A 15,346-nucleotide genomic window follows, 5' to 3' on the forward strand; every position below is an offset into this window, starting at 1 on the left:
AAGTCAGTTAATAATTAATTAATTAATTCCCTGTTTTATAGTGTTTGCCAGTTTCTGTCCTATAAATACTTGCTCCATTATCACTTTCAGGTCACAAACAGAAAGTGAAGAGGAACTAAAAAGCCTCTTGATGAAAGTGAAAGTGGAGAGTGAAAAAGTTGGCTTAAAGCTCAACATTCAGAAAACGAAGATCATGGCATCTGGTCCCATCACTTCATGGCAAATAGATGGGGAAACAGTGGAAACAGTGGCAGACTTTATTTTTGGGGGCTCCAAAAATCACTGCAGATGGTGACTGCAGCCATGAAATTAAAAGACACTTACTCCTTGGAAGGAAAGTTATGACCAACCTAGATAGCATATTCAAAAGCAGAGACATTACTTTGCCAACAGAGGTCCGTCTAGTCAAGGCTGTGGTTTTTCCAGTGGTCATGTATGGATGTGAGAGTTGGACTGTGAAGAAAGCTGAGCGCTGAAGAATTGATGCTTTTGAACTGCGGTGTTGGAGAAGACTCTTGAGAGTCCCTTGGACTGCAGGGAGATCCAGCCAGTTCGTTCTGAAGGAAATCAGCCCTGGGATTTCTTTGGAAGGAATGATGCTAAAGCTGAAACTCCAGTACTTTGGCCACCTCATGTGAAGAGTTGACTCATTGGAAGAGACTCATGCTGGGAGGGATTGGGGACAGGAGGAGAAGGGGACGACAGAGGATGAGATGGCTGGATGGCATCACCGACTCGATGGACATGAGTTTGAGTGAAATCCGGGAGTTGGTGATGGGCAGGGAGGCCTGGCGTGCTGCGATGCTTTGGGTCGCAAAGAGTCAGACACGACTAAGTGACTGAACTGAACTGAACTGAACAGTGCCATAACTGGTTTAAAAAATTCTGAAATATTTAACAATTGGTGCTCATGAGCCATAGTACAAGTTCCAGCATATACCTTAACCTATTAGATAGGAGAGAAGATATCTTTGTTGTAGAGGATTTTGCAACTGTAACAAGTGCCATGAAGATCAAATATGTCACCATTACTTTCTGAGTTTAGTAAGCGAATGTAAGAGAGACATTTTCCACCTTAAAGTTCTCTGTAAAATGATCAGACTGCAGCTACTCAGCACTGTGCTCTCTCCACAGCCCCATTCACAATGACAGTGATTTTAAAGAGATATTTGTCCTAACCCTGCCTCAGTCTTTGTAAAATGGCCATCTTCTTGGGTTATAATGGACTTTGAAATGGCTGTGTCCTCAAGCAGTTGAACACAAATAAGACATTCTTACTGAACCCTCACACAACCCTTCTAAACAGAAAATAAAATTTCAAATTTACTAATGAGGAAACTGAAACAGTTTTCCTATAATTATCCATGAGTAAGACATTTCAGTGAAGTAATGGTGAACCAAATGGCTTTCTAAGAGAATGAGAAGTCAGGAATTGGAAACAATAAATGTAGAAGAATTTGCTGAGGAATTTTGCTACAGAATTAGAGCTGAGAAATGAGATGGAAATAATCATCAGAACAACTTTATTGTTATTATTATTATTGAAAATCAGACTATAGCATGTTTGTCTGTTGATGAGACTGAGAAAATAGAAGGGACAATTGGTGATATTTGGGAAGAAACAACTTCAGAACTGACTTCCTTGAATGAAGAGTGAATATAATCCACTGTAAATGAAGAAATCACCCTAGATGGGAGCACAGACCATATTATACAAAGAAGGAAGGCAGACAGTATAGGTTGGTAACTTGGTGGAGCCCAAGTATTATTTATCTTCCAGTTGTTATTTTAGCATAAAAATAAAGAAGCAACTATTGTTTCTTTTAGTCAGTATTATTTAAAAAATCAAGCATATTGGTTAAGAATAAGGAATTGAGAGGAGATTTTGAATTTAAAATAATTCTAGTCAGCATCATTGTGTGTGTTAAATGATGTGAGATGTCTGGGAATATCAAGTATCCTGTGGTGACCAATCCAAAGAAATACCTTGATGGCATAAGTCCTGAAAACCACTTTGACAGATTGCTGTGATTGTGACTATATGGGGAGAATCTTAGGAGAACAACCCAAAGCTTTAAGAGATTCCACCCCAGGAATTCAGAGAGGCAATGTCACTGTGGCTGTTCATTTTGGAGATGGTATAGGAACAGAGTCGGACACGACTGAGCAACTGAACTGAACTGAGAGGAATAGAAATACGGAAAAATTACCCCAAGTCAATCTCAGTCTCTCTCTCTTCCCTTCCCTGCCTCCTTACACTTGTGATATAGAAACATTATCAGACTCAAATCAAAATATGAGGAGTTCAGGGGTAACCCCTATTCTAATAAAGGAAATTATATCTTTTGAAGTATTGGTGGAAATTTCAGAAAATTACTTTAGTATTTGCTAATATAATTAAGCTGGAATCAAGATTGCTGGGAGAAATATCAATAATCTCAGATATGCAGATGATACCACACTTATGGCAGAAAGTGAAGAAGACCTAAAGAGCCTCTTGATGAAAGTAAAAGAGGAGAGTGAAAATTTGGCTTAAAGTTCAACATTCAGAAAACTAAGATCATGGCATCTGGTTCAATCACTTCATGACAGATAGATGGGGAAACAGTGGAAACAGTGGTTGATTTTATGTTTTGGGGCTCGAAAATCCCTGCAGATGGTGACTGCAGCCATGAAATTAAAAGATGCTTACTCCTTGGAAAGAAAGTTATGACCAACCTAGACAGCATATTAAAAAGCAGAGACATTACTTTGCCAACAAAGGTCCATCTAGTCAAGGCTATGGTTTTTCCAGTGGTCATGTATGGATGTGAGAGTTGGACTGTGAAGAAGGCTGAGCACTGAAGAATTGATGCTTTTGAACTGCAGTGTTGGAGAAGACTCTTGAGAGTCCCTTGGACTGCAAGGAGATCCAACCAGTCCATCCTAAAGGAGATCAGTCCTGGGTGTTCATTTGTAGGACTGATGTTGAAGCTGAAACTCCAGTATTTTGGCCACCTGATGCAAAGAGCTGACTCATTTGAAAAGACCCTGAGGGTGGGAAAGATTGAGGACAGGAGGAGAAGGGGACGACAGAGGACAAGATGGTTGGATGTCATCATCGACTCAATGGACATGAGTTTGGGTGAACTCTGGGAGTTGGTGATGGAAAGGGAGGCCTGGCGTGCTGTGGTTCATGGGGTCGCAAAGAGTCAGACATGACTGAGTGACTGAACTGAACTGAACTGAATATGTTAAAGTCTTTCTAAGTTTCTATAAAAATTATTTGTTTACCCCCCTTTTGCATGTTTTCAGCACCAAAATTCAAAATTGCAAAAACAAATAATAATAATAAGTATTTAACCACTAATAATACAGTTTCCCGTGGAGAAGGGAAAGGCTACCCAGTCCAAGATTCTGACCTGGAGAATTCTATAGAATGTATAGTCCACGGGGTCATAAAAAGTTAGACACGACTGAGTGAATTTCACGTCATGTCAAGAATATAGTTTAAGGTTTTACATTAATATTAGTCAACTTCTAGTGAGACAATAGCAATCTGTATTAGTTCTTGTTTTGAATATAAAATATAGGTAAACTATGATTTAAATAGATTTAAGATTTAGAAAAACAGATCGGGAAATGGAACTACCACATTTCCAAATAGTTACCTACAACTGAAATTTTAACAATGCTCATCTATACAGAGTGTGTTCCTGACTCTCTGCATCTGTATTATTTGTTTGTAGGCTTATATGTATATTTGTGTGTGTGTTTATATGTATATATAATGGGTTGAATAATGTCTCCTCTAGCCTTCAATATGATTGTATTTGGAAATTGTCTTTAGGGAAGTAACTAACTTAAAGGGGGTGATAAATGTGTAGCTCTAATCTGATAGGACTGGTGTCCTTATGAGAAGAGGAAGAGACATCAAAAATCTCTCTCTTTCCATGTATGTATTGAATAAAGGGCATTTGAGGAGATTGCAAGAGACAGTCATCTATAAGCCAAGAAGAGAACCTTGCCAGAAACTAATACTGATAGCATTCTTAGCTTCCAGAACTGTGAGAAAATAAATTTCTGTTGTGTAAGCACCCAGACTGTGCTGTGGTATTCTCTGTTTCTATGGAAACTCTAGCATATATAAACACACACATACACACACATATCCTTGGGTCAGGAAGTTCCCCTGGTGAAGGAAATGGCTATTCACTCCAGCATCCTTGCCTGGAGAATTCCATGGACAGAGGAGCCTGGTAGGCTACAGTTCATGGGGTCGCACAGAGTTGGACACAACTGAGCAACTAACACTTACACATCTCATACACACACACACACACACACACACATGCATACACACACACATATATATACATATAAAATTATATGAAATGCATAATTCATATGTAAATACTAGTACATATTAGAGAAGGAAATGGAAACCCACTCCAGTGTTCTTGCCTGGAGAATCCCAAGGACAGGGGAGCCTGGTGGGCTGCCGTCTATGGGGTCGCAAAGAGTCAGACACGACTGAAGCAACTTAGCAGCAGCAGCAGCGATACATATTAGCATATATGTACATATGTACAAATACATATGTTTCTATAGGTAAATGTAATATAACTTTTTCTGAGCATAGAATTTAGAGCTAAAACTCCTAGAAATCTAAGTTTAGTTTGTCTAAATTATTCTAATTTATTCCAATATAAACGAAGCCAATATTCTATTCAGAGTTGGTAATACTTAACTACTAAAAGTTTAGAGGAAATATGACCAGCAAATATTAAGATATAAATAAGAAAACAGTTTTTTTCTGGAGTGTCACTGTTAGTGAATTGACAACTAGTAGTAAAATTATACTACCTCTTCCAGCATAATCCAGGGAAAATTTGTCTTTATCAAACTGAAATCTAGAAACATGGAGGGAATTATGTGTGTAGAACCTCATGGATCAAAGGATATATTATGGTTACAGAGAAATTTCCTAGTTTTGCTATAGAATTATTCAGTGAGAAAAAGATTCACATTATTCCTTAAGATAACACAGAAATGCATTCAATTTTATATCCTAATAACTTTAGTACCTCTCAAAGTATATTATTTCCCATGTATAAGAAGCTATTATATTGGATTAGCCAAAAGATTCATTCTGGTTTTTCTGTAACATTTTATGGAAAAACTCAACTGAACTTTTTGACCAACTCTACATATTTGTGTAGTTCACAGATATGTAAGTGTGTTTGTTTTTTGTGTTATAGTCAAGATAAAGCTGGAATTAAAAGAAAACACTGCATATTAAGTTATTCATCTTATTGAATCTCTTTGATAAAAATAGCACTGTATAGATGGAAAGTAGTTTTCTTTTTTTTTCCAACGCTACATTTTAAAATGACATTGAGCTCCAAATTGCTTTTCATCATTTTTCAATAGAAATATATATAACATGAGACATGGCTATAAAATATTAAGTTTTTAATATTTCAGACATCTTAGTGATCTCCTTTCAAAGATGGCCATTATTATGTTGTCCTTTCTCAAATGATATTCAGAAAACTCTTTTTGAAATTGTTCTCAGAATTTTTTGGAAAATGGCAAGTGATGGGAACATATCTTTGGAGATTTGGTCAAATCTCCAATTATAAGCAGAGACTAGATAATAAAATAAAGCACATATTTTAAAAATTTACAACAAAGGTAGAAGACAAGGTATTCCCCCAAGCTGAAACTAGTAATTAGAATTTAAAAAGCAATACACAGCTCCTTGTTGTCTACTTGCTAAGTAATGTCTGACTCTTTTGATACCCCATGGACTGTAGCCCACCACACTCTTCTGTTAATGGGATTTCCCAGGCAAGAATATTGAAGTGGTTTGCCATTTTCTTCTCCAGGGGATCTTCCAGGTCTAGGGATTGAACCTGAGTCTCCTTTATTGGTAGGCGAGGCAATTCTTTATAAATGAGACTCCAGGGAAGCCCCAGTACAAAGCAACTGTGTGTTATATTCCTCTGGTGAGAGGATCTATTTGAAACTGGGCTTGGGAACATGGCAGGAAATCATAAAACAAGGCATTATTTTTTTTTAACACTACTCAAAACGTAGTGAAAGTAAGAAAAACTTTCTAAAGTTAGAAAAACTATATAATCCAAGCTCCCTTCATAGAGTTTCAGTTCAGTTCACTTGCTCAGTCGTGTCCAACTCTTTGCAACCTGATGAAGCGCAGCAGGCCAGATCTCACTGTCCATCACCAACTCATGGAGTTTACCCAAACTCATGTCCATTGAGTCGATGATGCCATCCATCCGTCTCATACTCTGCCATCCCCTTCTCCTCCTTCCCTCAAACTTTCCCAGCATCAGGGTCTTTTCAAATGAATCAGCTCTTCGCATCAGGTGGCCAAAGTATTGGAGCTTCAGCTTCAACATCAGTCCTTACAATGACTATTCAGGACTGATTTCCTTTAGGATGTTGTTTTCCTCTCTTTCTTTGCTGCACAGAAGCATGGCGGCTGCGACGGACCGCACAGAAGCACAGCTGAGGGGAGCAACCCCACGTCCGGGGGAGCAGCGGCTGCACCGGTGCAGGAGGGCTGAGAGGATCTCCTCCACATTCAAGGTCAGAAGGGGCAGCCATGAGGAGATATCACTGGTCCAAGGTAAGGAGCAGCGGCTGCGCTTTGCTGGAGCAGCCTTGAAGAGATACCCCACGCCCAAGGTAAGAGAAACCCAAGTAAAACGGTAGGTGTTGAGAGAGGGCATCAGAGGGCAGACACACTGAAACCATAATCACAGAAAACTAGTCAATCTAATCACACTAAGACAACAACCTTGTTCAACTCAATGAAACTAAGCCATGCCTATGGGGCAACCCAAGACGGGCGGGTCATGGTGGAGCGGTCTGACAGAATGTTGTCCACTGGAGAAGGGAATGGCAAACAACATCAGTATTCTTGCCTTGAGAATCCCATGAACAGTATGAAAAGGCAAAAAGATAGGACACTGAAAGATGAACTCCCCAGGTCGGTAGGTGCCAAATATGCTACTCGAGATCAGTGGAGAAATAACTCCAGAAAGAATGAAGGGATGGAGCCTAAGCAAAAACAATGCCCAGCTGTGGATGTGACTGGTGATAGAAGCAAGGTCCGATGCTGTAAAGAGCAATATTGCATAGGAACCTGGAATGTTAGGTCCATGAATCAAGGCAAATTGGAAGTGGTCAAACAGGAGATGGCAAGAGTGAACATCTACATTCTAGGAATCAAAGAACTAAAATGGACTGGAATGGGTGAATTTAACTCAGATGACAATTATATCTACTACTATGAGCAGGAATCCCTTAGAAGAAATGGTGTAGCTATCATGGTCACCAAAAGAGTCCAAAATACAGTACTTGGATACAATTTCAAAAACAACAGAATGATCTCTGTTCATTTCCAAGGCAAACCATTCAATATCACGGTAATCCAAGCCTATGTCCCAACCAGCAATGCTGAAGAAGCTAAAGTTAAACAGTTTTATGAAGACCTACAAGACCTTTTAGAACTAACACCCAAAAAAGATGTCATTTTCATTAGCAGAATCCACCCAGATGTGTCTCCTGAGCACACACACACACACACACACACACACAAACGCTATCACATGTGGGCTTGCCAAAAGGATCAAACTTAAGTCTCATCAACTCTCTGGATCCAATGGCCAGTTTACAAGAATACAGAAGTCACAGTAGCACTTAGCATTACACAGTAAGCATGAAATCTGTCACCTGCAGACTACCAGAAACTCTACAGTTCAAATGGCTTAATAATTAACATTTTAGAATTTAAAGAAATAGAAAATGACCCTGAAGCTTAAAAGAGATTTAAATTACATATCCAACTTAAAAAAAAAAAAAAACTGTACTATACAATAATGTCTGTGAATGAACACTTGAATGATAAATATCATAGAGAAAAGCAAGGATGTTTCTGATGATAAAAATCAAGATAGCATTATTTTGGAAGGAGAGAGAAGATTGTTATCTGGATGGAGAACATCAGGACCCTCTCAGGTGCCAGGCTAAGTTCTATTTCTGACATGGAAGAATGTTTGATGAGGTTGTGCAGCAGTGATGACATGAATAAATTTTTTATGGGCAAAGAATTCTAGAAATTCAACAAATTTATCACAGACATTCAATTTAATTCTCTAAGAAAAACACTAAATACTTCTTTTCAGGGTAGTAGTTACTTCTGAATAAACATATAACCTACCTTTGAAAGTATTAACATTATTTATATGTGTATATTTTAATGTTTGAAAATTCACATAGCCATACACAATATGCCTATTTTCATAATGACTTATATGGTGGAGGAAATATAATCATGTTGGTATGAGGATTGGAAAATTTTATATGGAAATGCATAATAAAATATTTAATTTACAAAAAAAATGTTGCTAGAGTTCATTTCTTTCTCTATCAAAAATGAGGTCTATATTTTTAAAAGAGTGTTTCCAAGAATAAAATAAGAAAATGTATGAGGTCTAGACATTTTGAGCAATGGTGGTTAAGAGAGTGGAACCGTCTAACAGAGAGGACATTTGATTGACAGGCTTGGGGATGACTCAACTTGTGAAGAGAAGGATAACAATAGTGCTTCAAGCAAACTTTCTATTTCTGCTTGGATTATTTGAGAAATTCAAGCAGTTGCTTCCACTGTTCACATCTCTTCTGCAGTAGCATAAGGCTACGCTGAGAAAATGAAGCACACTGATTTAATAACTGACAAGGATGCTGGATATGTAGAAAGTACTGGTGGCTGGCGTCACTGTGCAAATGCTCTGACTTTGATTTTCTGTAAAGTAAGTGAAAAGTGTAAATGTAAGCTAATCAATTTTGATGTGCTATAAATACATTTTCAATTCTTAATACTTCAACTAATTGTGGATATAAATAACTAATCAAAATGCTTTAAGTGTTAATATTTCATTGCAACTGGCAGCATGTATTTCAGAAATTTTGCAGTCATTTATCGGGTAAGATCATAGTAGAAACACTACCTATTTCAAAGCAGTGGAGTATAAAACAAAACTGATGTCTCTTGAAATATGTTCAGATAAGGTAAAAGAAAAAAATCTTTTAAAAAATGAACGAGAGAGACAAAGAGGCATAATAGCAAGAATCCCTTTAATAGAATTGAAATTGGTTTTCCCTGGACTAAAATACTAAGGAAGGTAATGAACTAGAAAGTCTCTAGGTCAAAATCAGCCAGGAGGTTATTGCCATGTATCTGAGTTGTCCATTCCATCCAGGGAAAATTCAAGGATATGAGAGTCGATCACACTCATTTGACTCTAATCTTAATGTGTTTGAAACTAAATTGCCACCAAATTGTTGCTTTTGAGTAGCAGTCCCTTATTGCTTCTGCATCTGGGCTTGAAAATTGTATAGCTTCTACTTCTCATCTGTATTACTATCCCTGCTAACCCTGGTTACAAAAATTCCTTTTGGGTTAAATTTGCATTATCTTCATGCATTTCTCTTTCCACAGGAATAGATGCAGATTTACACAAAATAAGCTCCTCATTGCAGAAGGAAAAAATATTTGGGAGTGTTTTTAGCAAGCCTTACTATCCATGACTTTTACATCAGAGTGGTACTTTTATTAGCCATCTCTCCATTTTCTGATGATTTATAAAAATTTTATTGTAGGTTTTATGATTTGCTTATTTGGTGTTTTAAACTTTACTACATTCTTCCAGGCCATATATAATTAAATCACCTGAAATAGTAATAAATTAATTAATACATATTTGTGTATATGGACTCATATAAATTATATTGAACAATAAATCAGTCTGTTAGTCTATTTCATACTATACATCCATGTGTTTGTATGCACATGGTTGGTCTAGATGCTAAATAATATAAATGAATAAAATAAATATCTGATAAATGTGTTAATTTTCTCTATCCTGTTTGTATGATGATGAACAAATTAGTCTTTAGTTTCATCTTGGGCAAAATGGGCATGAATATTAAAAAGTCTATTTCATTGGGTTTCATTTGCCCAAAAATATACATATGTGAAGAAATAACACTTCAAATAAGTATCTCTATGTTAAATCTGTTCTATAGACAACAATTTTCTCAGGGAGATGATAACTTTAAAGGTATTCTTAGTAGAAATAAGAATGATTTTTTTTTTGTATTTTTGTAGGCACAAAGTATTATTTATAAATATATATATATATACTTATATTTGAAAATAGCCATTGCCATATTTTGCCCAGTCAGCTTTTCTTTAGCCATTAATATAATTTTTTTTAATTTTATTTTATTTTTAAACTTTACAAAATTGTATTAGTTTTGCCAAATATCAAAATGAATCCACCACAATCTTTAGCCATTAATATAATTTTAAATACATATGGCATTTCTTTAAATAGCAGAAAACCTTTCAAGTGAGTAAGATGGAAACTGACCAGCTAAATTCACTTAGCCAGAACTCAATCCTTAATGTAATGTTATTATTTTCTAGAAGAGTTTAAGCTAAAGGGTATAACCTTGTTCAGGAAATGATTGTTGGAAGCAGTTTTGATTTGCTCTCCATTAATGGAGATCCTTTCAAACAGGAATATATAAAATGTTTCACCACTGGTCAAGGATAATTCCAAACAGGTGCCTATTTCTGCTTCTCACTCCAAACTGTCCTTTTAGACCAGACTGCCTTGAGAACACACTTTTAACCCTGTGGTAAGACACCAGCAAATCTGCCCCAACACCAAAGCATATATAACTCTAAACACTTGTAAAACTTTACCACTCAGTAGAAGAGGGGTTGTCAGGGGCTATGGGGTGGGGAAAATGGGGGATGTTGGTCAAAGGATACAACCTTTCAGTGGATGGATAAGTTACCTGGATCTAATATAAAGCATGCTGACCACAGTCAACAATATTGTATTCTATAACTTTACTGTTGCTATCAAAATAGAGTTTTAACTGCTCTCACTGAACCCCCACCACCAATCCGATTGTAATTACGTTAAAGAATGTGTTAACAAACCTCACTGTGGTAAATATTTTGCAATATATGCATTGTGTTAAATTATCACCGTTCACCTTAAACTCACACAATGTTATATGTCAGTCATATATCAATGAAGTAGGAAAAAAGGTTTGCCACTCAAGATATTGTGTAAGACTGACTTAAAAAGGAAAAAAAGGAATGCATCTCAATAGTCTTAGCACCAGCAGATTAAAATGACTGCCTTGTATAGAATTTCCCAGCGTTCTCTCTGAGTTGATTTTCATCTCCCTAATTATATGTGTATAGGAGGCAATAGAGTCACACAAATTAATGTGATAACTAAACAGATGAAAAATGATAAAGCAAAAACATATATTCACATGTTATGACTATATCCAATAAAAACCCACAGTGCTCTTTGATAAAATTATCTTACTTGGAAAACCTCATTTTAATGGCTGTTCTGCTATAAGAAATGATCTTTTAAAAGCAGTTTACTAGACATAAAAATATGCAACTAATGAAGACACCCATTCCCTGGTTTCTAAAGCACTGTAATGAACAGATATCGTAGCAGGAAAAGAAAAATTATTTCTGGTTATAAGGTTCTCATGTGGTTTCTAGGTCACAGCAGTACTTTTTTAGAGAAAGAATCTGGCAAATAGACTACTTGGGAAACAACCAATCTATTTTGTAAAGTAATGGAAAAGTGTCTATGATTTAGTTATATATTGAAATAGTTCTTCACTCTTTCATTTGTTAATGCTTAAAGTAGCCAAGAAGGAGAAAAAAAAAAAAAAAACCTAGGCTGATGGGAATTCTAACTAAATGTTTTCTTCATATTTTTTATCCTTGCATTTTTATTAAAGGGAAAAATATCTGGTGTTCCTTCATGGGTCTGCTAAATCAAAGATTTTGATTAAATTTATTTTTAAAAAAACTTTATGCAAATATAATTTTAGAAGGGATACAATGGTACCTTTTAAATATGTCATTCTGTATTCAAAACTTAATGATTTCTGGGCTTTCATTTTAGAAGTTAAGATCTGAATTGTGTGTGTGTGTGTGTGTGTGTGTGTGTGTTGTGTATGATGGCGTTAAGAAGGGGTAATAAAAGAAACAAATGTTATTTAAGCAAAGTATTTATTATAAGCACTATTCTAAATTTCCCTTGACTGGTTCTGAATTTCTAATCAAACCTCATTGCTTTTAAATTTGAAGTAACTTCCAATTCCCTTCATATCTTTTGTGAGGCTGACTAAATTTCAGTTCAGTTCAGTTCAGTTCAGTCATTCAGTCATGTCCAACTCCCTGCGACCCCATGAATTGCAGCACGCCAGGCCTCCTTGTCCATCACCAACTCCTGGATTTCACCCAGACTCACGTCCATCTAGTCAGTGATGCCATCCAGCCATCTCATCCTCTGTCGTCCCCTTCTCCTCCTGCCCCCAACCCCTCCCAGCATCAGAGTCTTTTCCAATGAGTCAACTCTTCGCATGAGGTGGCCAAAGTACTGGAGTTTCAGCTTTAGCATCAGTCCTTCCAAAGGAATCCCAGGGCTGATCTCCTTCAGAATTGACTGGTTGGATCTCCTTGCAGTCCAAGGGACTCTCAGGAGTCTTCTCCAACACCACAGTTCAAAAGCATCAATTCTTTGGTGCTCAGCCTTCTTCACAGTCCAACTCTCACATCCATACATGACCACAGGAAAAACCATAGCCTTGACTAGATGGACCTTTGTTGGCAAAGTAATGTCTCTGCTTTTGAATATGCTATCTAGGTTGGTCATAACTTTCCTTCCAAGGAGTAAGCGTCTTTTAATTTCATGGCTGCAGTCACCATCTGCAGTGATTTTGGAGCCCAAAAACATAAAGTCAGCCACTGTTTCCACTGTTTCCCCATCTATTTCCCATGAAGTGATGGGACCGGCTGCCATGATCTTCGTTTTCTGAAAGTTGAGCTTTAAGCCAACTTTTTCACTCTCCACTTTCACTTTCATCAAGAGGCTTTTGAGTTCCTCTTCACTTTCTGCCATAAGGGTGGTGTCATCTGCATATCTGAGGTTATTGATATTTCTCCTGGCAATCTTGATTCCAGCTTGTGTTTCCTCCAGTCCAGCATTTCTCATGATGTACTCTGCATATAAGTTAAATAAGCAGGGTGACAATATACAGCCTTGACATACTCCTTTTCCTATTTGGAACCAGTCTGTTGTTCCATGTCCAGTTCTAACTGTTGCTTCTTGACCTGCATACAGATTTTTCAAGAGGCAGATCAGGTGGTCTGGTATTCCCATCTCTTGAAGAGTTTTCCACAGTTTATTGTGATCCACACAGTCAAAGGCTTTGGCATAGTCAATAAAGCAGAAATATATGTTTTTCTGGAACTCTCTTACTTTTTCCATGATCCAGCGGATGTTGGCAATTTGATCTCTGGTTCCTCTGCCTTTTCTAAAACCAGCTTGAACATCAGGAAGTTCACAGTTCACATATTGCTGAAGCCTGGCTTGGAGAATTTTGAGCATTACTTTACTAGTGTGTGAGATGAGTGCAGTTGTGTGGTATTTTGGCACTCCTCATATACAGGCTTTTAAAACAGCAGAGTATATTCAACATGAGGAAACTAAACAAGGACACATAGTGAAGATTTCTTTTCTCCCACCTCTTCGCATACCTTTAAGTTTCTAGAGATGGCCTCCTATAGTGAAGGGACTCCATAGACCTTATTCTTTTACTACAGAAGCAATGAAAGTGATGGCATTGACCTCTCCTCAGAGTGAACTCAGATGACGGGCCGTTTATTCCTCCTGGGAAGATATCCAGATCAGGACCCAGAGTCCTGAGACAATTTAGATTTACACTGAAATTCCAGTAGAGAAAAGAAAGACTATAGAAGTCTGAGCTACACTAACTGATATTTATAGAATATTACATCCCCAAACAGCAGGAAACACATTCTCAATTGCACATAGAACATGCACTAAGAATGGGCAATAAATCACATCTCAATAAGTTTCAAAGAATCACAATCATACAGAATATGTTCTCTGACCATGCTGATATTAAAATAGAAATCATTGATGGATATCTGGAAAAATCTTTAAATATCAGAAATTAAGCAACCACTTGCAAATAAATCATATTTTTAGAAAAAATCACAACAAATGGTTAAATATCATTAAATAATAATACTTAAATAATCAGCAGTCAAAATGGATTATTTGATGACACTAATAAAATTGTTAACTCTTCAGGAACACTGATGATGCAAAAAGAAAAACAAGGGTGGGGGGAGCACAAAATATCAGTACCCTGATAAGAGGTGGAACATCATTACAGATGATACTCACATTTTAAAAGATTATAACAATGTTATGTCAATAAAATTGACAACTTGGGTGAAATGAACATATTCCTTGGAAGTTATAGCTTGCCAAATCTGAATCAAGAAGTAGAAAATCTGATTATCCCTATACTTGTTATTGAAATATTTAATAAAAATAACCTTACATAGAAAATTTCAGAATGAGATAAATTCACTGATGAATTCTGTGAAGCACTAAAGGAAGATTAATACCACGTCATGCAAAGCTCTTGACAAACTAGAGGAGGAGGAAACACTTCTCACCTTGCTCTTTTCAAAACCATATAACCCTGATACCAAAATCAAAGGTATTATTGGCAAAGATAATTACATATTGAAATCATTCATGGGTTGCCATTTTCTTCTTGAGGGGATCTTCCTGACCCAGAAATCAAACCTGGGTCTCCTGCATTGCAGGCAGATTCTTCACCAATTAAGCTACAAGGGAAGCTCATGAGCATGAGAAAATATTAGTAAATCCCATCCAATAATACAGAAAATGGATAATGCACTATGATCAAATAGGCTTTACCCCAAGATTATAAAATGTTTCACACAAAAATTCAATCAGTGTAAACTGTTACCTTAAAAGAATCATGTAATGACATCCATAGATACAGAAAGTATCATATGATGAAAGTCAGCACTGATTCATAGTAAAAGTTATCAACAAACCAAATGGAGAATATGCCAATCTAAAAGCAAGCATCTGTAACAGCCTACAGCTTACAACATACCTAATGAAGAAATACTGAACATTTCCTCCATCTTAATATTGAGAATAAGAAAAGGACATCTTCTTTCATTATTTCTATTCAACTTTATACTGTTGCAGTGGAAATGGGATCATGTCTGTTCAAACACTTCTGAAGGGAGTAGTATCCAACACAGTCACTGTTATGATTACTTATAGGCATAATTTTCTATAGAGAATAGAGTAATTTTTTTTCAAAGAGTTTCTAAGAAAGTTTAACCTGGGTTTATGTCATACAG

Source organism: Bubalus kerabau, chromosome 2 (genome assembly GCF_029407905.1).
Source record: "Bubalus kerabau isolate K-KA32 ecotype Philippines breed swamp buffalo chromosome 2, PCC_UOA_SB_1v2, whole genome shotgun sequence".
NCBI classification, from domain to species: Eukaryota; Metazoa; Chordata; class Mammalia; order Artiodactyla; family Bovidae; genus Bubalus; species Bubalus kerabau.